The sequence below is a fragment of the Triplophysa rosa genome, linkage group LG22, assembly GCF_024868665.1.
Source record: "Triplophysa rosa linkage group LG22, Trosa_1v2, whole genome shotgun sequence".
Taxonomy (NCBI): domain Eukaryota; kingdom Metazoa; phylum Chordata; class Actinopteri; order Cypriniformes; family Nemacheilidae; genus Triplophysa; species Triplophysa rosa.
The window spans coordinates 2,462,447-2,488,779 of NC_079911.1; the positions used below are offsets into that span (position 1 = coordinate 2,462,447).

Sequence of the window (26,333 nt, forward strand, 5' to 3'; positions counted from 1 at the left end):
TTGATGACAGTTGGTTGATAGTCACAGACCGTCCAGTACAAAATGTACATGATGGCGAAGAAAAGCAAGGACATCTTTGTGGGGATAGATGAGGAAATCCATGTTATTAGGCTTATTTAATTTCATCCGGTGCCACGCAGACCTCTTAGTACTGAGTGAGCTATTTAAAAGCATACGGCTCTCGATTCTCCATTGTGGTGCTGTAATGTCTCCGTGTCGATCAGTGTACGCATCGCTGCTTGAAGTCAAACAAGCCTGTTGTTTACACGGTCCTTTCGAGGCTGGTCATATTGTCACCTTCAGGTAGCGTAATGGCTCATATGTAGGCTTGTGCCGGTGTTCTTTAATACATTATACCACGTTAGAAAAAAATTCACGGTAGTGTTACCGCAGGCACTTCAAATCACCGTGAAGAAGAACGTCCCTTATTTTTTCCTTTGATTGGTTAAAATAACACTGCATGCGTTTATGCTGTGGCGTCATACGCACGCGCACTCTGATGTAAACAGCCTCATACTGTGTTCACACCAAACGCGAGCAATCGCGTTCCACGCTCTTTATTACTTGTGGGACAAGTTCGTTATTTTCGTGTGGGTGACGCGAAAACTCCTTGCGCAAATTCATAGCTCGAGTTTAAAATATTCAACTTGCACGGAAGAACGCCTCAAACGTGCCGCCCGATTCGCGTCATTCGCACCGCCTGCCGCGAGTTTGTGTCTATGCGCACCTTTGCATTGACTTTGTATGTAATTGACTCGCGCCAAACACTTAATTCTCGTTTGGTGAGAACACAGCATCACGTGGAGAAGAATGGCGGAAGGCACGTGTTTCTGAATACTACATAGAAACAAATCGCTGAACTAAAATGCCAAAATTGCATGGATTATTGCCATCTGCATTCCTGACAGTTGAAGAGTTAGCTTGGTCCGCTAGCTAAGTTAAAGTTTGCGTCTCGTAATTTAAAAAATAATATACTGTAATCCGCTAATAGCAAGTTATGTAGTTAATAATGGCAGTGTTGCAGAACAATTATTTTGATTTCAAGTTGAAGATGGAACTCAACACTATCGTATCTTGCTGATTCTAAATGTCTTTTAAACTATATTAGCTATCCTACGGCTTGCTATCCGGGAAAAAAACATGAATTAGCACAGTTGACACTGACAGGTACTGTAATTATTTATAGTGTATAGTGACGTGTCAGTAAAATGACCTTTTAAATCTATATCAAGCCATGAATATTATGTTAGATTTGTATTTGACTTTGTATGTTGAATTCACTATTGTACAGTAAATGTGAGTACATGTAAAGTGGGCATCTTTAGCTTAATCAACACTATTACATGTGTTCCTCCTATACTAAATTCTAGTATGGAATCAAAGATATATTTATCATTTAACACCTGACAAATTATTAGTAAGCTTTACTTTTCATTTATTTCTTATTATTGGTTGATATTTGAAAAAGTTATTAAACTTGTTGTTGACACTATAACACTGAAGTTTGCTTATGTTTTCGACCTATTTTTGTAATGCATTTATTCACCGTTATAATACAGACCACTGTAATAAAAGCTTCATCAATTACCGCAACATAAAAATGTATCACCGGCACAAACCTACTCATATGACAGGGGCTTAACGAATCAGGGAAACAAACACAATGTTACAGATGACCTAATCAGTAAGCGAATGTGGGCAACCACGCCTGCGTCTTCTAACGTCTCTGTTTCCGTCCGTTTACACAGAAACACAACTCCGGAGTTTTCAAACTAAAAAGGGTCTGAAGCGTTTCCAAAAGTCTCTGTTTTTGGGGGTCGAAAACTCCGGAGTAGTGTATAGGCATAACCGTAACAAGAGTTATGCATTTTTAAAGGAAAACACACTAGTATAAACACCACCTTTAAGGGATAGTTCCAAAAATACATAAATAAAATTTCTGTCATCACTGATCCAGCCTTATCTCACTCAAAACCTGTATAATACTTTATGGAACACAAAAGATATTTTGAGAAATGTCTCCAATGTGTTTCTGGGTTTGAACCCACAACCTTTGCCTTGCTATTGTAATGCTCTACCAATGAAAACAAATACATAAATAATAACAACTTTTGACAATAAAAGACTATATTTTTAAGTGAACTATTTTTAAAAAAGGCTTTTGTAGTCCTTAAAATTAGCAGGCAGTTAGCTTTAAATCACAGTAGGCCAGCTAACGGCTAACTCCATTGCAAGAAAGACATTAGAGCAGAGGAGGGGTAAGTGAGAGAGGATGGAGAGTAAAAGGACCTCGGGGGACGCAAGCTGCCTCAAAGTAGGACAGCTGGCCAAGAAATCACGAAGGAATGTGTGAGTCTCGCCAACTTTTTATGTTTCTTTCCATTGAATTCCAACGCGTGCTCTGTGGGGTAGCTACGCCTGCCAATGGTGAGGCCAACTCTCCACAGCGCTGTGATAACAAGAGATAAGATTTTCATAAATACTCTTTTCTGATATTATATCATTTTCAAGCGTCAGCTGTGCTGCAACAATTGTATCTCGTACTTTGCGAACTTATCGTACGTCATCAATGTTTATGCATGGAAAATGAAATAGGCATTGTTGATAAAGCCTACAAGTAAAGATATCCCGAGGACTTGTGTGAGGTGTTGCACTAAAGAGAGCAACGCTGCCAAAACGCTTTCAAAAGCCTCTGATTTTCTGGTATGCTAACAGAATAAATAGCATCTGCATTCTGAGGGCTTCTTTGACCTTAGGAAACAATTCCCTCATTTTAGAGCAGTTTGACATTTTTTCCCGCACTAATTATTAGAAGCCTTTCAGGGCAAGTCTAAGCATGGATCACAATGATGAGTCACTGAGTACCATGAAGTGGTTTTTACAGGGGAAAATGCAGAGAAGAGGCCTGAAAATAGACAGCGTGTCCTCTTTGGCACATTCACATTCCAGCTCATCAACACGCCCGAGTGGAAAAAAGAACCACTTGATAAATGCATATCTGCCTGAGTTTTGATAAATTCTTCAGTGACAGTTAATTACTTCCTATACTTGACACATACAGGCAGGGGCATCATGAGGAGTTTGTTTAAAAGAGTTATGTTTGGGCATATAGTAGTTTTTGATTATAGCATGCAAAGGGACTTGGGTTAAGAAAAAACTGCTTTGACATTTGATAGCACCTTTTGTGTTCCACAGTGAAAGTCAGTTTGGTGCTACACAAGAGTGGGCAGATGACGACAGAACCTTCAGTTTCAAGCAAATGATGTGTGGAAAGTTTGACTCAACTGGACTGACCAAATTAAGACATTTGAACGGTCGATTTCTGCTACAGCATTTAACATGCATACAGTTGTGCGGTAGAAATCCTGTTGAGCCATGAGGCCTCTGCACACGGACAGAATAATACAACAGCACAAGTGGCGTTCCTAGATTATCCCCCCCCCGTAAAAGGGCAGTGCGAGACAACAATAAAATAAAGTCAGAGTTCATGGTGTGCTGGACAAAACTGACATGTGTTCATCTCATGTGCTTTTCTCCTGAAAACAGAAGGTGTTTACAGTTTGACACGTAAGGTGGCAGTAACTCATTTTACCAGTTGACGGTAGCATAACTGTTAATGCTTTTCTTACACATGAAAAAAAGCTTCCTTACTGTCTATTATCACAAGGTAACAGCACCCTTCTTTGAAAAAATACAAATTTGATTTCCTACTCATGTCCTTGTAAGTTTGAGATAAGATGCGCTTTTCCCAGAGTTGCCTGCAGTGCAGGGCCACTACAGGTCTTTGAAAAAAGACAGTGGATCAGCACATCTTCACAACGTAAGACTTTCAAGGGATTCAAGTAAAATTAAGCTGTAAGTAATCTTCCCTGTTGTTTGGATGGGCAGAGCTTGCTAAACAGTCCAGGATGTGGATACACAGGGGACTGTGGCCTGTGTTCTCTCTTCGTAACTTGAACAAAGACCACCCAGACCCCTTCAGATAAAGGTATGGTTGCAAATAATTGACTGGCAGAGCTTGCAGGTCCTCAGGCCAAAAACACAAGTCTTATCCCAGAAGAGTAGAGCGGTTTGGAGATTTATTGGGAGACAATAGATTGCTCAGTCCAGTGAAAATTTGAAAGATTTTCATTGAAGATATGGACTTTGTCCAGATATGAACTCTGGATAAAATACAAATCAAGTTGGGCAATAACTAGCATTTCAGAGTCTTCCAAAGACAGACTGGAATTTTTGTTACTATGGGAATAACACAAAAATTATGTGGTGCACATTATCAGCTTGCCTAGGGCAAAGGCTTTAATGAAACTTAGAAGGTTCTGGAACAAAAGTTGACGTAGTTTTGAATATCTGCAATCAGACCATCAATCTGCTCACAGAATTTATTGTACAAATAAAAGAAAAACATGTGTGGACTGTTGTACTGTCTAAATAAACATCAAGAATGGTAAAACCTCATCTTTTCCATCAACACTTGACAGGCACATTCTAACTGCACTTCTATTTGATAAAAAAAAACTATGTTGAATCGCTTCGTTGTGTCCTCACTCTTGTAGGATGCTTTGGATAAAAGTGTCTGCTAAACACCTAAATGTAAATTGCATAATCTATGTGCGTCGTCATCTACAGTATGCTCAAAATCACCAACCTTTTTGCAATGTTCCAGTGATTTCTAGTGGAGAAGTAAATTTAGCCTGGGTAATGATACAGCAAATAAACAAGCAAACCAAATCAAGGCTTGTTGGAGTTGCCCAACCGATGCCTCTGTGATGCCCTTCTACAGGAAGCAAGTTAATGATCTAATAAGTCCAAGAAAAAACAACATCTGGCTTCAGTTCCCTTTCATGCAACGTTTGGGCGGTTTAACAGATAAAGACTTTGAAAAACGACAAATTATCAGCGTTTTAGAGCTGGCTGGATGACATCAGAAATCAATCTGACGTGAAACTGGGATAAGGGCATGGATCGGTACATTATACAAGAGCTATCATAGGCTCTGAAGGCTGGAATTTTCTTAGGCACTGGCCAGAACAAGATGGCTACCAGATGCCAGCTATTGAATGAGCTTTTGGCTGGTTTCCCAGCTAGAGTTGCAGCCTCAGCTCGTTCTGCTTGATGGTAGACTGTGCAATGAACACTTAACGGAGGATTAAACAACAAGACAAAAGTGTCCTCATATGATTGACTTCCTTGTTCTGTGGTTCCCTACATGGTCTGGAGACTTGATTACAACTTGGTATGGCACAAAGTTTTCTTGGGCGCAGTGCCTTTCATGGAACTAGGGTTGTACGGTGTACCGGTGCTACGGTAGCATTGCGATGCTAAAGCTTAAAAATTCCCGCGATGCCGCTCTGTTTTTTAAACGGTAGCATCGTAGTGCCGTAACTAATGTTGCATATGAGCATTAACGTTCATTTGAACACTTTCATCTGTCTTTTTGTGGTGTTTCTCTCCTAAATAAATCCATGTTTTGAATGACTCGGACGAGATAAAGATTCAGTGAGTCATTCATCAAAACACTTGCTTCGTTCTTGAATGAATCAGCTGTTTTGAACAAGTTGGTTGAATGATTCACTGACACAAAAAATTGGCGCCACCTACTGGCCATTTTAGTCACATTTAAAGTAATCCTAACATTTTCCTTTATAAGCATTGCTATAAATGCAATTTGTCGCAAATTGATTGAATTAGATCCAATGTTAAAATAATGTTCTTTAGTAGTTACTACAGTAAACATTGCTAAAATCACTAGACACTAGTGTTTTTAAATCTTACCACAAAAAATATTATAGTATACTACAGTATTTGTTAAAACTTATCCAATTACTACAGTTAATACTACAAATAATGTAGAGTCCAGTATAATACAGTTCACTAAATATGACATGTTTCATTTAACTCAACTCAACTTTATTTATATAGCGCTTTTTACTATTTTCATTGTTACAAAACAGCTGTACATGAGACTTATTGACTATAAGCAAACCAATTAAAGTTGTACCTGCAAAAACAAGAAAAAGTTGAACACAGAAGACAGACATACCCACATACAAAACACTCCACATACACAATATGCACACGTACTAACACACAGACGCACACACACGGACGCGCACGCACACACACACATACACAGACAAGTACGCGCACGCACAAAGACACGCACACGCACGCACGCGCACGCATGCGCACGCGCGCACGCACACACACACACACACACACACACACACACACACACACACGCACAGTGACAGCACACATTTAAGATAAAGGAAAGAGAAGCACAGGTCAAATATAACAGACTATAAATTCCTATATGCAATATTAAGTAAAACTTTAAAATTCTAAAGCAGCCCCCCCGGGCCAGGCAGATGCAAAACAGTATGCAAACGGTGGCGAGGAACCCAAAACTCTAATCGAGAAAAAAAAACTCAGGAGAACCCAGGCCCAACCAGGGGATTCCAGTTCCCCTCTGGAAAAAGCTGCTGCCTCTGCACAAGCTCCAGAGAGCTTGCACAAGGCTAAATAAAATAAATAAACTTACTAATAAGGTAAATTATAGTTTAAGATTATCATTAATAATCTAATAGCATTTGAAATTTTGTGGTGAGGAGGTGTCAGGTGACCTCGTCCTTCTTTATCCAGCTCTATCATCTCAGCTCTTGTCAGGTCTCCGCTCTGCCATCAGGTCAGGCCATGAACTGGATCCTGCTCACTGTGGTAACCTTGGAACAATGAGACAAGACTGGCTGAGAGTAGAGTACTGTTCTGCACTCTTTGATGCAACAAGTACATCAGTTGTGTTTTTGATTCCGGTTGATCTAACTAATGCAACCTAAACCCTCAGAGGAGTTATATTATGGAAGTGTAGTGTATGCAAGATTAAAAAGATGCGTCTTTAGTCTAGATTTAAACTGACAGAGTGTGTCTGCCTCCCGGACAGTCCCGGACTAGGAGAAGGATCTACCACCTGCACTTGATTTTGAAATTCTAGGTATTACCAACTGACAGGACGCCTGAGAGCGTAATGCACGTGAAGGACTGTAATACAAAAGGAGTAATTCAAGTATTGAGGAGCTAAACCATGTAGGGCTTTATAGGTAATAAGCAAGATTTTAAAGTTAACGCGATGCTTTATAAGGTAACCAGTGCAAGGTTAACAGAACCGGGCTAATATGTTCATACTTTTTTGTACGTGTAAGAACTCTAGCTGCCGCGTTTTGGACCATTTGGAGTTTTTGTAATAAGCTAGCAGGGGAACCACCTAACTGCATTACAGTAATCTAGTCTTGATGTCATGAATGCATTAATTAACTTCTCTGCATCTGACATTGACAGCATATGACGTAGTTTAGATATATTCTTAATATGGAAAAATGCAATTTTACAGGTGTTGGTGACTTGGCTCTCAAATGACAGACTACTATCGAATAGAACTCCAAGATTCTTTGCTGATGACGAGGGTTTTATGGAACATCCGTCAATAGTTAAGCAGTATTCTTGGTTGTTACTTATAGCAGTTTTCAGTCCAATAAGTAACACTTCTGATTTGTCTGAGTTCAGTAATAAAAAGTTGTTACTCATCCAGTTTTTTATATCGACTATGCATTCCACTATTCGATGGAACTGCTGTGTTTCATGAGGCTTTGAGGAAATATAAAGTTGAGTATCATCAGCATAACAGTGAAAGCTAACTCCTGGTTGCTTTATTATATCTCCTAGAGGTAGCATGTATAATGCGAAGAGCAGAGGCCCTAAGACTGAGCCCTGTGGTACACCGTACTGGACTTGCGATTTGCGTGACACCTCATTGTTTATTGCTACAAATTGAAAACGGTCGGATAAATAAGATTTAAACCATTTCAAAGCTATTCCCTTAATGCCGACATAATTTTCGAGTCTATGTAGGAGTGTGCTGTGGTCAATGGTATCGAATGCAGCACTAAGGTCTAGCAGCACCAATAACGAGATACAACCTCGGTCAGACGCCAATAGCAGATCATTTGTAACTCTGATCAAAGCAGTCTCTGTACTGTGACATGCTCTAAATCCAGACTGGAATTCTTCATTGATGTCATTCCTTTGGAGGAAGGAGCATAATTGAGTTGAAACTACTTTTTCCAGAACTTTAGATATGAAAGGTAGATTCGATATAGGCCTGTAGTTCCTTAGTTCTCTAGGGTCGAGTTGGGGTTTTTTGACAAGGGGCCTTATAACAGCCACCTTATATGCTTTAGGCACATGTCCTAATGTCAGAGATGAGTTAATAATACCAAGAAGAGGATCTATAATTTCTGGGAGCATCTCTTTCAGTAGATTTGTAGGTATAGGGTCTAGAATGCACTAACTGAGAAACCTGCTGAAAGTGCCCTAGTTATCCTTGATTCTATTGTTCGGAACGTTAACATAGAGGCACCAGCCACCATAGTCCAATGTTTACCGGGAGCCAGAGCGCCTGACATCAAGTGAAATTTAAATGTGCTGGCTAAGGCTAATCGTAAATTCAGTAAGATTGACATTCCCGAAAAATGGAGCGCAACTTTAAGAAAACTAAATTAGAGGTATTTCGTACAGCATGGAAGGATGGTATTCGAAAATACAGGAAAGCCCTAAAAACTTCTAGATCCGCCTACTTTTCATCACTAATAGAAGAAAACCAGCACAACCCAAGGTTTTTATTTAACACAGTGGCTAAATTAACAAAAAATAAATCGTCAGTGACTTCTGATCCTGTATGTCAGCATAGCAGTGATGAATTTATGAACTACTTCACATATAAAATCCAAGATATTAGAGAAAAAATTATAACAATGCAATCAGAAGTGAAACCCGCTGAACAAACTAACTACAGCGCCCTTAAGGAGAAAATGCAATTATTTTATACCGTAGATCAAGATGAGCTGTCTAAAATTATTAGATCATCTAAATCAACAACATGCATACTAGACCCTATACCTACAAATCTACTGAAAGAGATGCTCCCAGAAATTATAGATCCTCTTCTTGGTATTATTAACTCATCTCTGACATTAGGACATGTGCCTAAAGCATATAAGGTGGCTGTTATAAGGCCCCTTGTCAAAAAACCCCAACTCGACCCTAGAGAACTAAGGAACTACAGGCCTATATCGAATCTACCTTTCATATCTAAAGTTCTGGAAAAAGTAGTTTCAACTCAATTATGCTCCTTCCTCCAAAGGAATGACATCAATGAAGAATTCCAGTCTGGATTTAGAGCATGTCACAGTACAGAGACTGCTTTGATCAGAGTTACAAATGATCTGCTATTGGCGTCTGACCGAGGTTGTATCTCGTTATTGGTGCTGCTAGACCTTAGTGCTGCATTCGATACCATTGACCACAGCACACTCCTACATAGACTCGAAAATTATGTCGGCATTAAGGGAATAGCTTTGAAATGGTTTAAATCTTATTTATCCGACCGTTTTCAATTTGTAGCAATAAACAATGAGGTGTCACGCAAATCGCAAGTCCAGTACGGTGTACCACAGGGCTCAGTCTTAGGGCCTCTGCTCTTCGCATTATACATGCTACCTCTAGGAGATATAATTAAAGCGACACGGAGTTAGCTTTCACTGTTATGCTGATGATACTCAACTTTATATTTCCTCGAAGCCTCATGAAACACAGCAGTTCCATCGAATAATGGAATGCATAGTCGATATAAAAAACTGGATGAGTAACAACTTTTTATTACTGAACTCGGACAAAACGGAAGTGTTACTTATTGGACCGAAAACTGCTATAAGTAACAACCAAGAATACTGTTTAACTATTGACGGATGTTCCATAAAACCCTCGTCGTCAGCAAAGAATCTTGGCGTTCTATTCGATAGTAATCTGTCATTTGAGAGCCACGTCGCCAACACCTGTAAAATTGCGTTTTTCCATCTTAAGAATATATCTAAACTACGTCATATGCTGTCAATGTCAGATGCAGAGAAGTTAATTCATGCATTCATGACATCAAGACTAGATTACTGTAATGCACTGTTAGGTGGTTGCCCTGCAGGCTTATTACAAAAACTCCAATTGGTCCAAAACGCGGCAGCTCGAGTTCTTACACGTACCAAAAAAGTATGAACATATTAGCCCGGTTCTGTCAACCTTGCACTGGTTACCTATAAAGCATCGCGTTAACTTTAAAATCTTGCTTATTACCTATAAAGCCCTACATGGTTTAGCTCCTCAGTACTTGAATGAACTCCTTTTGTATTACAGTCCTTCACGTGCATTACGCTCTCAGGCGTCCTGTCAGTTGGTAATACCTAGAATTTCAAAATCAAGTGCAGGTGGTAGATCCTTTTCCTATCTAGCGCCTAAACTTTGGAATAGTCTTCCCTGCACTGTCCGGGAGGCAGACACACTCTGTCAGTTTAAATCTAGACTAAAGACGCATCTTTTTAATCTTGCATACACTACTCTTCCATAATATAAATCTTCTGAGGGTTTAGGCTGCATTAGTTAGATCAACCGGAACCAAAAACACAACTGATGTACTTGTTGCATCAAAGAGTACAGAACAGTACTCTACTCTCAGCCAGTCTTGTCTCATTGTTCCAAGGTTACCACAGCGAGCAGGATGCAGTTCATGGCCTGACCTGATGTAGAGCGGAGACCTGACAAGAGCTGAGATGATGGAGCTGGATAAAGAAGGACGAGGTCACCTGACACGTCCTCACCACAAAATTTCAAATGCTATTAGATTATTAGTGATAATCTTAAACAATAATTTACCTTATTAGTAAGTTTATTTATTTTATTTAGCCTTGTTGTGCAAGCTCTGTGGAGCTTGTGCAGAGGCAGCAGCTTTTGACAGAGGGGAACTGGAATCCCCTGGTTGGGCCTGGGTTCTCCTGAGGTTTTTTTTCTCGATTAGAGTTTTGGGTTCCTCGCCACCGTTTGCATACTGTTTTGCATCTGCCTGGCCGGGGGGGCTGCTTTAGAATTTTAAAGTTTTACTTAAAAGAGTACATTCCTCGAGATCATAAAAACTACATTTCATGAAGTGTTTAATTTTGCCGTGTTTGAATGTAAGCAATCTGCCAAGTTGTAAATCCGAAGGTGAACGAATAACAAAGTTATTAGCTTATAAAAAAGGTAATCGACTCTGAATCACGCGAACAAGCCATGACCTGTCCGAATCTTTAACCACAATGTACCTACGTCACTAGAAAAATCCCCGCCTACTGACTGCGAAAATTTAACTCTCTCCTCCCCAAACACTGTACTAGCTCGTTCGTGACGTGTGCATCATGTCTAAGAGAAGCTGTGTTCTATGTAGTGAAACTAAGTCAGTCTTATTTTCACTACCAAAGGAAGAACTTCTGAGGAAAAAATGGTTACTATTTATTTTTCAAACGACACCAAAGGAGTATAAACCGAACGTTTTACTTTGCGCGCGTCATTTTACCGAAGATTGCTTCATCAATCTTGGCGCCTTTACTGCAGGATACATTAAACGTCTTTCCTTAAAAGATGTTGCAATACCAACTTTATTTGGACCTGTAAGCTCCACCGAATCACAACCTGTAAGTGTGACTTTATTTTTGTCTTTACTTAAAATTCAATTTGTGTGACGTTATCTCATGTCTGTGTTTAGCTAACGTTACCGTTATTTTTGGGGTTGTTACTGTTTGTTTACCTAACGTTAGCTATAAACTCGTTGCGCTAATGTAAGTGTTCAACCATATTAACTCGCAAAGTCTTTATTTCAAGAACTGCGTGGTGTACTATAGTTATAATAACATCTGAAGATACGAACACCGTACACTGTATGCCGTGATAACTAACTGTTACAAGAGAAGTGTCTAAAACAGTCCTTTTTCTTACTGGCATCTGTATAAGGATTAAAGAATGATTCGTCAGACTCGGGCTCGAACTGGTAAGGTAAAATCGACGCCATCTCTCTCTATACACTGTTAATATCCAACCACCTGCAAACCGTAATACAGCAGTAATGATAGGCGGTCCATTTGCGACACATGCTGAACGCGTTTGACCAATCACAGCAGACTAGACCATTTGACCAATCACAGCAGACTAGACCATCTGACCAATCACAGCAGACTACACTATCTGACCAATCAGATCAGACTACGCTGGCGGAAAGGCGGAGATTACACAGATGAATCGCGGAACGAATCATTTGAGAGTCAGTCAAGAAGTAAGGTAATAAAAACTGCTTATTATTACGAAATAATAGTATTTTTACATCATGTATGTACATAAACTTGTTGTCGGACACTCCATAAACCAAAATAAGCCCTTAAAAATATTGAGGAATGTACTCTTTAATATTCGCAGAATATAGGAATTTATAGTCTGTTATATTTGACCTGTGCTTCTCTTTCCTTTATCTTAAATGTGTGCTGTCACTGTGCGTGTGTGTGTGTGTGTGTGTGTGTGTGTGTGTGTGTGTGTGCGTGCGCGCGTGCGCATGCGTGCGCGTGCGTGCGTGTGCGTGTCTTTGTGCGTGCGCGTACTTGTCTGTGTATGTGTGTGTGTGCGTGCGCGTCCGTGTGTGTGCGTCTGTGTGTTAGTACGTGTGCATATTGTGTATGTGGAGTGTTTTGTATGTGGGTATGTCTGTCTTCTGTGTTCAACTTTTTCTTGTTTTTGCAGGTACAACTTTAATTGGTTTGCTTATAGTCAATAAGTCTCATGTACAGCTGTTTTGTAACAATGAAAATTGTAAAAAGCGCTATATAAATAAAGTTGAGTTGAGTTAAATGAAACATGTCATATTTAGTGAACTGTATTATACTGGACTCTACATTATTTGTAGTATTAACTGTAGTAATTGGATAAGTTTTAACAAATACTGTAGTATACTATAATATTTTTTGTGGTAAGATTTAAAAACACTAGTGTCTAGTGATTTTAGCAATGTTTACTGTAGTAACTACTAAAGAACATTATTTTAACATTGGATCTAATTCAATCAATTTGCGACAAATTGCATTTATAGCAATGCTTATAAAGGAAAATGTTAGGATTTCTTTAAATGTGACTAAAATGGCCAGTAGGTGGCGCCAATTTTTTGTGTCAGTGAATCATTCAACCAACTTGTTCAAAACAGCTGATTCATTCAAGAACGAAGCAAGTGTTTTGATGAATGACTCACTGAATCTTTATCTCGTCCGAGTCATTCAAAACATGGATTTATTTAGGAGAGAAACACCACAAAAAGACAGATGAAAGTGTTCAAATGAACGTTAATGCTCATATGCAACATTAGTTACGGCACTACGATGCTACCGTTTAAAAAACAGAGCGGCATCGCGGGAATTTTTAAGCTTTAGCATCGCAATGCTACCGTAGCACCGGTACACCGTACAACCCTAGTTCCATGAAAGGCACTGCGCCCAAGAAAACTTTGTGCCATACCAAGTTGTAATCAAGTCTCCAGACCATGTAGGGAACCACAGAACAAGGAAGTCAATCATATGAGGACACTTTTGTCTTGTTGTTTAATCCTCCGTTAAGTGTTCATTGCACAGTCTACCATCAAGCAGAACGAGCTGAGGCTGCAACTCTAGCTGGGAAACCAGCCAAAAGCTCATTCAATAGCTGGCATCTGGTAGCCATCTTGTTCTGGCCAGTGCCTAAGAAAATTCCAGCCTTCAGAGCCTATGATAGCTCTTGTATAATGTACCGATCCATGCCCTTATCCCAGTTTCACGTCAGATTGATTTCTGATGTCATCCAGCCAGCTCTAAAACGCTGATAATTTGTCGTTTTTCAAAGTCTTTATCTGTTAAACCGCCCAAACGTTGCATGAAAGGGAACTGAAGCCAGATGTTGTTTTTTCTTGGACTTATTAGATCATTAACTTGCTTCCTGTAGAAGGGCATCACAGAGGCATCGGTTGGGCAACTCCAACAAGCCTTGATTTGGTTTGCTTGTTTATTTGCTGTTTCATTACCCAGGCTAAATTTACTTCTCCACTAGAAATCACTGGAACATTGCAAAAAGGTTGGTGATTTTGAGCATACTGTAGATGATGACGCACATAGATTATGCAATTTACATTTAGGTGTTTAGCAGACACTTTTATCCAAAGCATCCTACAAGAGTGAGGACACAACGAAGCGATTCAACATAGTTTTTTTTTTATCAAATAGAAGTGCAGTTAGAATGTGCCTGTCAAGTGTTGATGGAAAAGATGAGGTTTTACCATTCTTGATGTTTATTTAGACAGTACTACAGTCCACACATGTTTTTCTTTTATTTGTACAATAAATTCTGTGAGCAGATTGATGGTCTGATTGCAGATATTCAAAACTACGTCAACTTTTGTTCCAGAACCTTCTAAGTTTCATTAAAGCCTTTGCCCTAGGCAAGCTGATAATGTGCACCACATAATTTTTGTGTTATTCCCATAGTAACAAAAATTCCAGTCTGTCTTTGGAAGACTCTGAAATGCTAGTTATTGCCCAACTTGATTTGTATTTTATCCAGAGTTCATATCTGGACAAAGTCCATATCTTCAATGAAAATCTTTCAAATTTTCTCTGGACTGAGCAATCTATTGTCTCCCAATAAATCTCCAAACCGCTCTACTCTTCTGGGATAAGACTTGTGTTTTTGGCCTGAGGACCTGCAAGCTCTGCCAGTCAATTATTTGCAACCATACCTTTATCTGAAGGGGTCTGGGTGGTCTTTGTTCAAGTTACGAAGAGAGAACACAGGCCACAGTCCCCTGTGTATCCACATCCTGGACTGTTTAGCAAGCTCTGCCCATCCAAACAACAGGGAAGATTACTTACAGCTTTATTTTACTTGAATCCCTTGAAAGTCTTACGTTGTGAAGATGTGCTGATCCACTGTCTTTTTTCAAAGACCTGTAGTGGCCCTGCACTGCAGGCAACTCTGGGAAAAGCGCATCTTATCTCAAACTTACAAGGACATGAGTAGGAAATCAAATTTGTATTTTTTCAAAGAAGGGTGCTGTTACCTTGTGATAATAGACAGTAAGGAAGCTTTTTTTCATGTGTAAGAAAAGCATTAACAGTTATGCTACCGTCAACTGGTAAAATGAGTTACTGCCACCTTACGTGTCAAACTGTAAACACCTTCTGTTTTCAGGAGAAAAGCACATGAGATTAACACATGTCAGTTTTGTCCAGCACACCATGAACTCTGACTTTATTTTATTGTTGTCTCGCACTGCCCTTTTACGGGGGGGGGATAATCTAGGAACGCCACTTGTGCTGTTGTATTATTCTGTCCGTGTGCAGAGGCCTCATGGCTCAACAGGATTTCTACCGCACAACTGTATGCATGTTAAATGCTGTAGCAGAAATCGACCGTTCAAATGTCTTAATTTGGTCAGTCCAGTTGAGTCAAACTTTCCACACATCATTTGCTTGAAACTGAAGGTTCTGTCGTCATCTGCCCACTCTTGTGTAGCACCAAACTGACTTTCACTGTGGAACACAAAAGGTGCTATCAAATGTCAAAGCAGTTTTTTCTTAACCCAAGTCCCTTTGCATGCTTTAATCAAAAACTACTATATGCCCAAACATAACTCTTTTAAACAAACTCCTCATGATGCCCCTGCCTGTATGTGTCAAGTATAGGAAGTAATTAACTGTCACTGAAGAATTTATCAAAACTCAGGCAGATATGCATTTATCAAGTGGTTCTTTTTTCCACTCNACTGAGCGGGGCAAACCTGTTCGAGACTGTAATCGGAACGGTAGAGTGATGTTTTGTCCTGCGACTACGCCGTCTCACAGTCACAAAGTTTCCCAGCTGCGGGGGATTTTCAACCGGAACCGAGCTGTGTGCCCAAATGTTGCTCGCATCCAAAGTGTTTTCTATGGTCCCTACACTCTTACTATCCTCAGATAACGATTGGATACGAGACTCTAATTCTAAGATCTTCTCTGTCAGCCTATTTCCCTGCATTTATCGCATATAAAACCCTCGCAGCTGACAGAGAAGGCTAAGCTAAACATATGACATGAGGAGCAAGGTGCATTTAGATCTGTGTATTAAGGAATTTTGGTCTATTTTGTAGATTTAAAAAACAAACATGACACAGCATCGCAATACTACTTGGTATCGTGATATTTCATAAAGTATAGTGTCGTAAGATATGTTTATGGTACCGTGACTATCCTACATGAAAATTGCACCCAACTGGAGCCCCAGTCTATTTTAAAGAGGTTTCATATACTGCAGTTGTGAGTCATGGTCATAACTAGACATGTGCACGATTAATCTCGGTTACCACTAAATCCTGCTGAAATCGATCTGGCTGTGATTATGCAAGGTAGGGATGGGCAATATTATATCGTTTGCGATATACCGTTAGAAATTCTCCCCACGATAGGAATTAGTCTTCCCGCGATATAAACGATAAATCCTAGTTGATGATGTATTTCTTTGTGAGACCCATTCACAGCTCAAATGCGGAGCGTAAACGTGCATAGCCGAGGGTGGACGTGAACCTGAGAAAGAGTTTTCAGAGTGCACTAAAAGAGGAGCTCTACGGCAGTGTTGGGTGTAACTAGTTACTAAGTAATTAGTTACTGTAATTTAATTACTTTTCACTTGAAAAAGTAAAGTAAGGGATTACTCTTATTTTTTCTGTAATTGAATTACTTTTGATGTAATTAAACTAAATACTTTGTGTAATATATGTGTGTGCAATAGTGGAATTAACATCAAAATTCAAAGTCTAACTTTAAAATGAATGCTTTCATGTATAATTCTCACATTTGTAATACTTTGGTCAGTAAATAAGAGTACTTTATGTAGTTTATATTATTTATTTGAATGAATTAAAAGAGCCGTTTCATGTCTATCCTTGAATCACTTAACTAATCAAGGTTGATGTAGGATATAGAAAGTAATTAGTAATAAGTAACTAAATACTTTTTGGAGAGAGTAATTTGTAAAGTAATCTAATTACACTATTGAATATGTAATTAGTAACTAGTAATAAATTACTTTTCAGAGTAACTTACCCAACACTGCTCTACAGGGCTCTAGAGTGCGACCTAATTTCTCAATGGTGCGACTAAAAAAAATCTGAGGTCGCACCGGTGCGACCAGCCGTTCGAGGGTAAAAAAAGCCTCCACGAAAGTCTCCCTGTGGTTCAACAACAGACACATTAGGACCATATCGTGATCTAAACCAATCAGAGATAGTGAAGGGCGGACTCCCCTCTGATTGGCTCTGATTGTTTGAAAATGCGTGTGCTGCAGTCAGACAGAGAGAGGTGAGTAGCCTAGGCCCGTCAGATAAACAGAGTGGATGTAGCCACGGATGATGAGAGAAGATGAAAAGAACGATTGACAACTTTTTCGTTAAGAATGTTACGTTAAGGTCTGATCCGTTCGAAAATCATAACCAATGCTCCGACACGCTAGACTGCGACTAAATGGTCTCATCTTGCGACTATTTTTCCTGCCAGTGCGACAAGTTTTTCTTAATGGTCGCACCGGTGCGACTGCCAAACTGATCAATATATAATTGTTGCGTATTATAAATTTAATGCGCAGAAATGTTATTTTGCGCAAGCGGCGCATTCAGTCACTCATTTTTGTCTCCCCTCCTTCAACCATTCACTTATCTATCAGTGCCCCCGCCCCCAAAGACGTAATTCGCGTGTAAGAGGTGAAGGACCGAAAGAGCAGACGAGTGAAGCGCTCAATCTTGCAACTGAAACAAATATGCAGAATACAAGAATTTCCTTGGCTAAGGAACAGCAAAGATAACGAAATGTGTTGCGAGTATTATATGCAGCTGAAGCTAATGCAGGAAACATGTTTAAACTTTAAGCACTAAACTATTGTATAAAGCTCTCTAACAATACTGCAAAGCATACAAAATGTTATACATCACGCTAAATACTATTTATTTGTAAGTCACTATTGATAGAAGCCAAACGTGTATCAATGCAGCTTTCATGAAGAATAATCACTAAAAGCCTTCTGGTTTCGCGGGTTGTTTGAGATGCACGCGCCCAGAGAGTCACAAAATACTAAACAGAGTTCTCTTTCGTGCCTTCTTACTCTGAAACGGACATATAAACACCAAATAACGTCAAAATTCCCTTATTAACAAGAAACCTTAAGGTATTCAGTTTCGTGACCAAACAGTTGGGAAACAAAACACGTGTGTTCCAGTATATTGCGTAAGCTCTTAAATGGCTAGCAGCATAATAAAGATCTCTGTTTATAATGTTCATCAAACAACAAAGGACGGGACCAAAAACATTCACTGATATTAAAGGCGGGGTAACCGATTTCCGAATTACGCTTTAGACAACTGAGTCGGGCCGAGTACCAAAACAACCTTGTAGCCAATCAGCAGTAAGGTGCACAGTGCACAGGACGGACATTAGCCGAGCCGAGCGCTGACGAAAGCGACAGATGGGGATAGGGGTGTGTTTGTTTTGGCGATTTGAACATCAACAATGGCTAAGAGAAATTGGACACCTGCCTTTAAAGAGTACATTCCTCGAGATCATAAAAAATACATTTCATGAAGTGTTTAATTTTGCCGTGTTTGAATGTAAGCAATCTGCTAAGTTGTAAATCCGAAGGTGAACGAATAACAAAGTTATTAGCTTATAAAAAAGGTAATCGACTCTGAATCACGCGAACAAGCCATGACCTGTCCGAATCTTTAACCACAATGTACCTACGTCACTAGAAAAATCCCCGCCTACTGACTGCGAAAACTTAACTCTCTCCTCCCCAAACACTGTACTAGCTCGTTCGTGACGTGTGCATCATGTCTAAGAGAAGCTGTGTTCTATGTAGTGAAACTAAGTCAGTCTTATTTTCACTACCAAAGGAAGAACTTCTGAGGAAAAAATGGTTACTATTTATTTTTCAAACGACACCAAAGGAGTATAAACCGAACGTTTTACTTTGCGCGCGTCATTTTACCGAAGATTGCTTCATCAATCTTGGCGCCTTTACTGCAGGATACATTAAACGTCTTTCCTTAAAAGATGTTGCAATACCAACTTTATTTGGACCTGTAAGCTCCACCGAATCACAACCTGTAAGTGTGACTCTTTATTTTTGTCTTTACTTAAAATTAAATTTGTGTGACGTTATCTCATGTCTGTGTTTAGCTAACGTTACCGTTATTTTTGGGGTTGTTACTGTTTGTTTACCTAACGTTAGCTATAAACTCGTTGCGCTAATGTAAGTGTTCAACCATATTAACTCGCAAAGTCTTTATTTCAAGAACTGCGTGGTGTACTATAGTTATAATAACATCTGAAGATACGAACACCGTACACTGTATGCCGTGATAACTAACTGTTACAAGAGAAGTGTCTAAAACAGTCCTTTTTCTTACTGGCATCTGTATAAGGATTAAAGAATGATTCGTCAGACTCGGGCTCGAACTGGTAAGGTAAAATCGACGCCATCTCTCTCTATACACTGTTAATATCCAACCACCTGCAAACCGTAATACAGCAGTAATGATAGGCGGTCCATTTGCGACACATGCTGAACGCGTTTGACCAATCACAGCAGACTAGACCATTTGACCAATCACAGCAGACTAGACCATCTGACCAATCACAGCAGACTACACTATCTGACCAATCAGATCAGACTACGCTGGCGGAAAGGCGGAGATTACACAGATGAATCGCGGAACGAATCATTTGAGAGTCAGTCAAGAAGTAAGGTAATAAAAACTGCTTATTATTACGAAATAATAGTATTTTTACATCATGTATGTACATAAACTTGTTGTCGGACACTCCATAAACCAAAATAAGCCCTTAAAAATATTGAGGAATGTACTCTTTAAAGGAATTGTGTTCTTTTATAGGAGTTGTTCACAATAAATAAAGGAAGAAAGTATAGAAGAGAGTTTACTAGACATGTGCCCGGTTAACTGCGGTTACCACCAAATCCTGCTGAAACCGAGCTGGCTGCGATAATGCAAGGTATCTTTTATTTTATTTATGCGTAGCTTGTCCGTGAAGCACGTCTCTGGGATCAGTAGAAAATGCTGCTCGATCTAAAAGCAGTGCGAGTTTGGGTCGCTTATAACGTGCATTTAAAAAAGCAAGACCCGTCAAACATGGTCATTATAAATATACTTTATTATCATGAAAATACCTGATGAGGCTTGAGGAACAGTGATAAAAACATGTCCTTAGGCATTTCCTAGAACTACGTGTGTTATGGTCTTCTTCTGCAGTGCGTATTTGGAGTTTCTGCATGAGAAGCGCCCTCTGGCTTTCGGATGCAGCAGCATTTTTCCGTACTTCACTCACAAGTTGTGCATAAATCACGTGATATATATTTTCGGTTAATCGGGCAGATGTCTAGTCACAACCAAACTTGGAAACTTGACCCAATGACATTAGCCCCAGTCGATTCGCTACCTGCTTCCACGAAAGCAGGCCATAAAAGCACTGAAAGAATTACAGGATATCTCCGCGGCAGGGCCTCTTGGACAATGACAGCGGTCAACACCAGCCTCAACTGCTTGGCATTTAAAACGGCGCCACAGTCCCGCTGCATGTAATTACAGTGGCTGTACGGGCCAAAATTCACTTCGATACGCAACCACATCACAAAGTGCGCAAAAGTCCGAAACATGTCATTTTATCCGGCCAATGTGTATCTATGTCAGCCAACATTTATGCACCTGGCAAAGTTTAGACCAGAAGAAAGATGTAAAAGAGCATGTTGCTTAAGTCCTGTATCTGTCGTGAGGAGTATGACGTTGGCTGTGGAGTCTCATTATATCCTATCATAGCCAAATGAATCATGGGTAGTATAAACCCGAGGAGTGAACAAGTGGTCTAAATAGGTTGTTGAATGCTCTACTGTGTTGTTTATCATGTGAATGACGGTCTCAACGCTGGTTGAAAATTGACACAGCTCCCCGTGGGGGAGATACTCACCATTTGACCTGCTCTATGTGATACCGAGCTGAAGGGAGAAAAGGTCACACAAACAACCGAAGATGATCCAGCAGCCAAAGCTTTGCAAAGCGTCAAACAGCAAGACAGCCAGAGTATCAGATTTAGCCTGCAGGTATATGTATTTGTATACACTTCCCAAACAGAGGGGAGCTCTCTCCAGAAGATAAAGTAGTTTGTGACTATGACTCACACCTGCTGGGAAACGGCACATATACTGTTCCAACATGCTTTGCTCATAGAGTCCTTGTCTCGAAAGAGAGAAGAAAAAAAACACAGCATCCAGTACAATCAAACCTTTGGCAAACAGATCTTAGCTTGAACGTCCTTACCGATAGCAGTCACATGTCTATCAAACCATGTTCTTGCATTGTGTACACAGTGTGGCCGTTCCTCAGACAGAACAAAAGTGTTTGAAGCGCCTTATTAAATCTGAGCAACAGGGAGAAATCTTTACAGATAAAAGGCTTTGCTGAATCAAAGCAAGTTACTGTGACAGGCCTAAGCCAACAGAATTCATACTGCCTAAAATCTAATCACCAACTATTACAAAGAAGTCTCAGGGGAAGATAATAATAGGTGTGCATATTCTGGTTATTTTATTCCTCTCAGTGATTAGAACACTAAATGTGACATCTGAAAATAGTACGCAGCACTCCCATTAGCTGAATGACTCCAGATGCAATTTTAGGGAAAAATCTTGCTATTTTATTGATAAAACCTTTCAAAATAAATTTTATAAAAGCCCCTAAGTCTTTCTCTTGTGGAATCATATCGATATACGTATATGCCCTTGCGGCCAAGTTTTTTTTTACTTTATCTAAGAAAAATGACCTTACAGTATTGTAATATTGTAATGTGGTCATTAATTTAACTTCTTTGGTGTTATATCTGTTTTTAAAATGCATTTCATCTAAAGTCTTCATCACATTTTTAACACTAGTGTGTGTTATCAAACTACCTAAGGCCACATTCCTACTGGTTTCCAACTGGTCTTCAACACATTATATGAGTTGAAGCCAAGGACTGTTGAAACCAATTAACATTACAATCTAAACTTTATATCACAGATTTGTCACACACAGTACACTGTGAAAGAATCACCACAGTGTTATGCAGGTTAAGCACACTGAGATCACTGTTGTTGAAGTGAGAGAAGTGCAATCAAATGGAAACCATAAGCTCTAAATGGCAGCAAGAACTAGGGCTGGGCAATATAAATGGCATACTAGATATTGTCTAGACAGTTGTCCTGAATGTCAAATAATGTTGAAAATGAATGTGCCAAAGATGGCACCAATACCCAATTTCACTAATTTCACTCCCACTTTATGTCTCATACGTAGCACAAAACAAGACACAGGTATGAAAAGAAAGGTGGAAGTTAATAGACGTAATATTAGGATGTTTTGGTTTTCAGAAAAATTATTTACAAAATTCCATTTAATTTGCCATAGGATAATTGTGACAAAGGGTGGTAGAGCAATCGCTTTCATTACCTCATGCAGCATTTACATGTGTTCCATTAATAAAAAGTAGTAATTGCTCACTAAGTCAACATTTTGAATATGCGAACCAACAATGCATTTTTTGATAGGAAGAAAAGAAAAATACATTTTACATTATTCTAAAGCAAAAGCAAAAAAACAGGTAAATATATAAAACTTTGGGGCATATTTCATAAATTCCTGTTGTCTTGGTTTTGGTTTGAAATAGGGATGCACCGATAAGATACCTGAAATCTGAGTATCGGCCGATACCAAACTGATGCTGCTGTTTTTATCAATGTAGAATTGCATTTGTTTCTATAAGCCAATAGTTTAACAACAGCCGATGATCAGGGCCGATATATCCTGTCAATCAAAAAAGGACAGGAATATGCAATATATGCTTTTCATAAGGGTTGGAGTTTTGGCACTTGATAGAATGACTACTTTTAATAATCTGTATCAGGACTCAATTATCTGCAGATGCTGTCAATCTGTTTTATATATCAGAATATCATACATACTGCGAAGTGTACAGCCAATCTCAATGTGCCGTTTCATGAAATCCAATGGCAAGATTTAACAGAGTATGTGGGTAGCCTCAGGAGCTTTACCAGGGGTCGAAACGTGTGAACTGAGAGAACGTAAACAAAAAGAATTTCATACCCCTTGCACAAACCGCCACTTTCTCACATTCATCAAGAAAGCAGACTTCAAAGACCAGGAAATGTTGACTGTATTTTAGCCTAATTTCCTATCTGTGGGCGTCAACAGAACCTGACACTTTCAACTTGTAAACAAACCCCCACCTAACCCAAACTTTTCCTCAATGACTCGCCCCGCATTTCAGTTTTATGAGGGATGCCAAAAACTCAAGATGAGTGCTATCACCTTTGATCAGAACGCAATTTGAGTTTTTTTCTTAATTTGACTGTCCTACCTTACTTACTTAGCAACATCCACATAATGCCTTATGTTTATTAATCTGTTCCTTGTACAAATCGATCTTTTTGCGTTGGTACCCTTGGAATATCTGTATTTTTGAACGACAACTGCTTGTATCTTGTGTTTTATATTACGATAAATAAACTGTTACATTACTTGTTCAAACTGTCTGAATAGCATCAGGCAATTATCCTGGCCGTTCAACTTAAATCAAACCCCGAAACACCATTATTGCAATTTCATAGCGACAGTAAAATTTGCGTGCCCTGCACGTTGAAAAACGATGCTAAAGGGGTACCCTGCGCATTAAAAAGTGACGCCGAGGGGCACTGACCGAGCGTCAATATGTGTTGGCAAAAATAATCAGTCAGACTGTCAAATCTTGAGTAATATGCCCGTTATTATAAAAAACTATGGTGACTCATAGTTTTACCCCTTAAAAAAGTTTTAGGAATTTTCAAACTTCGTTGTATTTCTTAGTTGCTAGTAAGGGCCGCGTGTATTTAAACTCTGTCTGTGCTGATTTAAAAACAATGATAGCCTACATACATCTGAATATTGCTTTTCCAGCATGTCACATTGTAAATGTTTCATTTTTAAGATTTTGTGTCACTTTGTAAAACGTTTCTTTTAAACATTTAAAATCATGATCTGACTTCCTTACGCTTCCTTAAGACCAACTATTCGATGTGAGAACCCACAGACTAGTCCTTTATGAAAATATGTTGTCTTCAACAGGCATAACTCTGGCTGCCAAAAAGATCGTTTTCAGTGTATAAAATCCCATTTAAGGCCTTGGAGCTGCTCGAAGCCCAACACACCACCGGCATGCCAGTGAGATAGTCGACTGGGTCCCCTTCGTGAGGCCCTGTTCCCCTGACAGAACACAGAGCTCTCGACTTTAATTTGAAATTGATTACAGCCACTCATAACGTATGCTGAAATATGAGCTCAAAATGAGCGCTCTGAATGAGGAACAGAACTTGGCAAGTCAGAAAACCAGATTCAGCTCTGAAATACAGAGAGGGGGTGGGGGTAAGAGCTATGGATTCCAACCAACTTAAACTCCAATACTGTGATTTTGCTATGCAGATATATTACTTTTCTCAATATAAAGTTGTCTCAAAAACATGTTTTTTTCTTAAATGTGCATTCCAAACTCTGACGCAGACGTTCTTAGCCTAGGGTTCAACGGCACTGTGATGTTCTCAATAACAGGTTTATGTCTGTTATGGTAACTTAAAAAGTGATTTGCATCATCACAAGAGTTATTTCAAAGTTAAAGTCTGAGAGTTTAAATTGTTCAACCAGCATGCAAAGGATTCAACGTTAAGATTTTGACACAAAGTATAGACATGTTGTCACAAACAATAAAAATTGAAATTTAAAGCAAGTGCGTTTAAAGCACACTTTAAATGCAGATACAAGTTGAAATGTGTTTATGAAAGTACACCACATAAGCGAGAACAATGCATGCATTTAAACCTGGCACAGTGTATGCTTGGATAAAACTGAAACCACATAAAGCCAACTTCTTGCGTGCATCCTGCTATGCTAGTTAATAATTATGAGATTAAAACATATAAATATTATGCAATTTCCCAAATATATGGTGTATATTCAGACTAGAGATCTACCAAAGACAGATCTCACATATTTGCTGCCCCTAGAATCTCGATTACTTACTACATACATTCTTGATGGGGATGATTACTTGCATATGTTTTCTATTAAAAAAACTGCAACAATAATTGTAACGACTACTTGAAAAACAAAAGCTACTATAAAAATAAAAAACACTATTTATTGTCAATTAGCATATATCTTTTGAATAATTTCAATACTAAGAATAAGAAAAAATACCTAAATTACCAGATTTTAGATTAAGTTTTCTCACTTTTTAATTTCTTAAGAATTGACAATAGACAATGTTGTAAATTTTCTCATACACCACCGGCAGTTTTTGACAAGAAAGCGTATGGGTTAATCACATACATAAGACATTATCCTGCACAACATGTATAAACAACATACAGCCAAATAACGGTGATGTTCGTCAACTGCACAATGCATTTCAACCAAGAAACCAACATAATCAACAAGTCCCTAAGCTGCATGTTACGTACTAAATTTATATCAGTACTTAACATTTAAAGAGGGAACGCATACAGTTTTAGACATGCGATACAGCTTATCCTCATTATTATCCAGGCGCAACAAACAACATGACCTTCCTTCGGTCGCAAAAACTTTCCTCTTTTAATATCATGCCGTTTCTAGCACCTTTAACATTTTCCCGAAGCTTAGCTCTTCGTGTCTTTCTGGTTAATCCTTACCTTACTTTTCTTCAAACATTAAACGAGCATTTTGAAGCGGTTCCTCTCCATTGCTTCGCCTGCGCTTTAACTTCGCAGTAAAGTCTGTACAGTGTTGCGCTGTTCCCATTGGAGAAGCGCTCCGTCACTACACGCCTGGACTTCCTGTCCTGGGCGTGTACCCAATGGCATACTCCATGCTTATAGATCGTACTATGTAAGTATGCATTATGTCTACTGCCTGGAATAGCTTGAGTTATGGAAGTGCAGTACATTTTCACCAAAATCATGTAAATGTCGATACACAGTAATAGCATATAGCAATTTCAAAAAATCACATGGAAACCACAGTTTGCAAAAATCTGTGAAAATCGAGTTAAAGTATTTTTTTGTGATTTATTGCTTTCTACATATAATAATCCTACATAATGTAAAGAAGATTCTGTGAAAAAGTTTGATATCTTTTATATTTACTTTTTACACGTCTCGTTGGAATGCTTGATTCTGATCGGCCAGTCGCAACATTTGCAGGTTCGTTATTCCCAGATAACAACCTTTCAATCTAACAACACATGGTAACCTGGATGCAGCAAATCATTTTGACAGGTTTTTTATCACACTGTCTGAGCATATTTCTGCGA

The 26,333-nt window shown here is 39.1% G+C and overlaps 1 protein-coding gene across 3 annotated transcripts in view; it reads right to left on the reverse strand.

Annotated features, from left to right (window-relative positions):
* The window catches only part of il11ra (interleukin 11 receptor, alpha), a 51,403-nt gene extending 25,584 nt beyond the window's left edge, over positions 1–25,819 (reverse strand). For 2 of the 3 annotated variants that reach the window (XR_008961740.1, XM_057321131.1), the window contains exon 1: positions 25,714–25,819. The gene's annotated coding sequence lies outside the window, so the exon portion shown is untranslated. The remainder of the gene's footprint in view (positions 1–25,713) is intronic. The other variant, XM_057321132.1, reaches the window with a different exon arrangement.
* Positions 25,820–26,333: the final 514 nt, after the last annotated feature.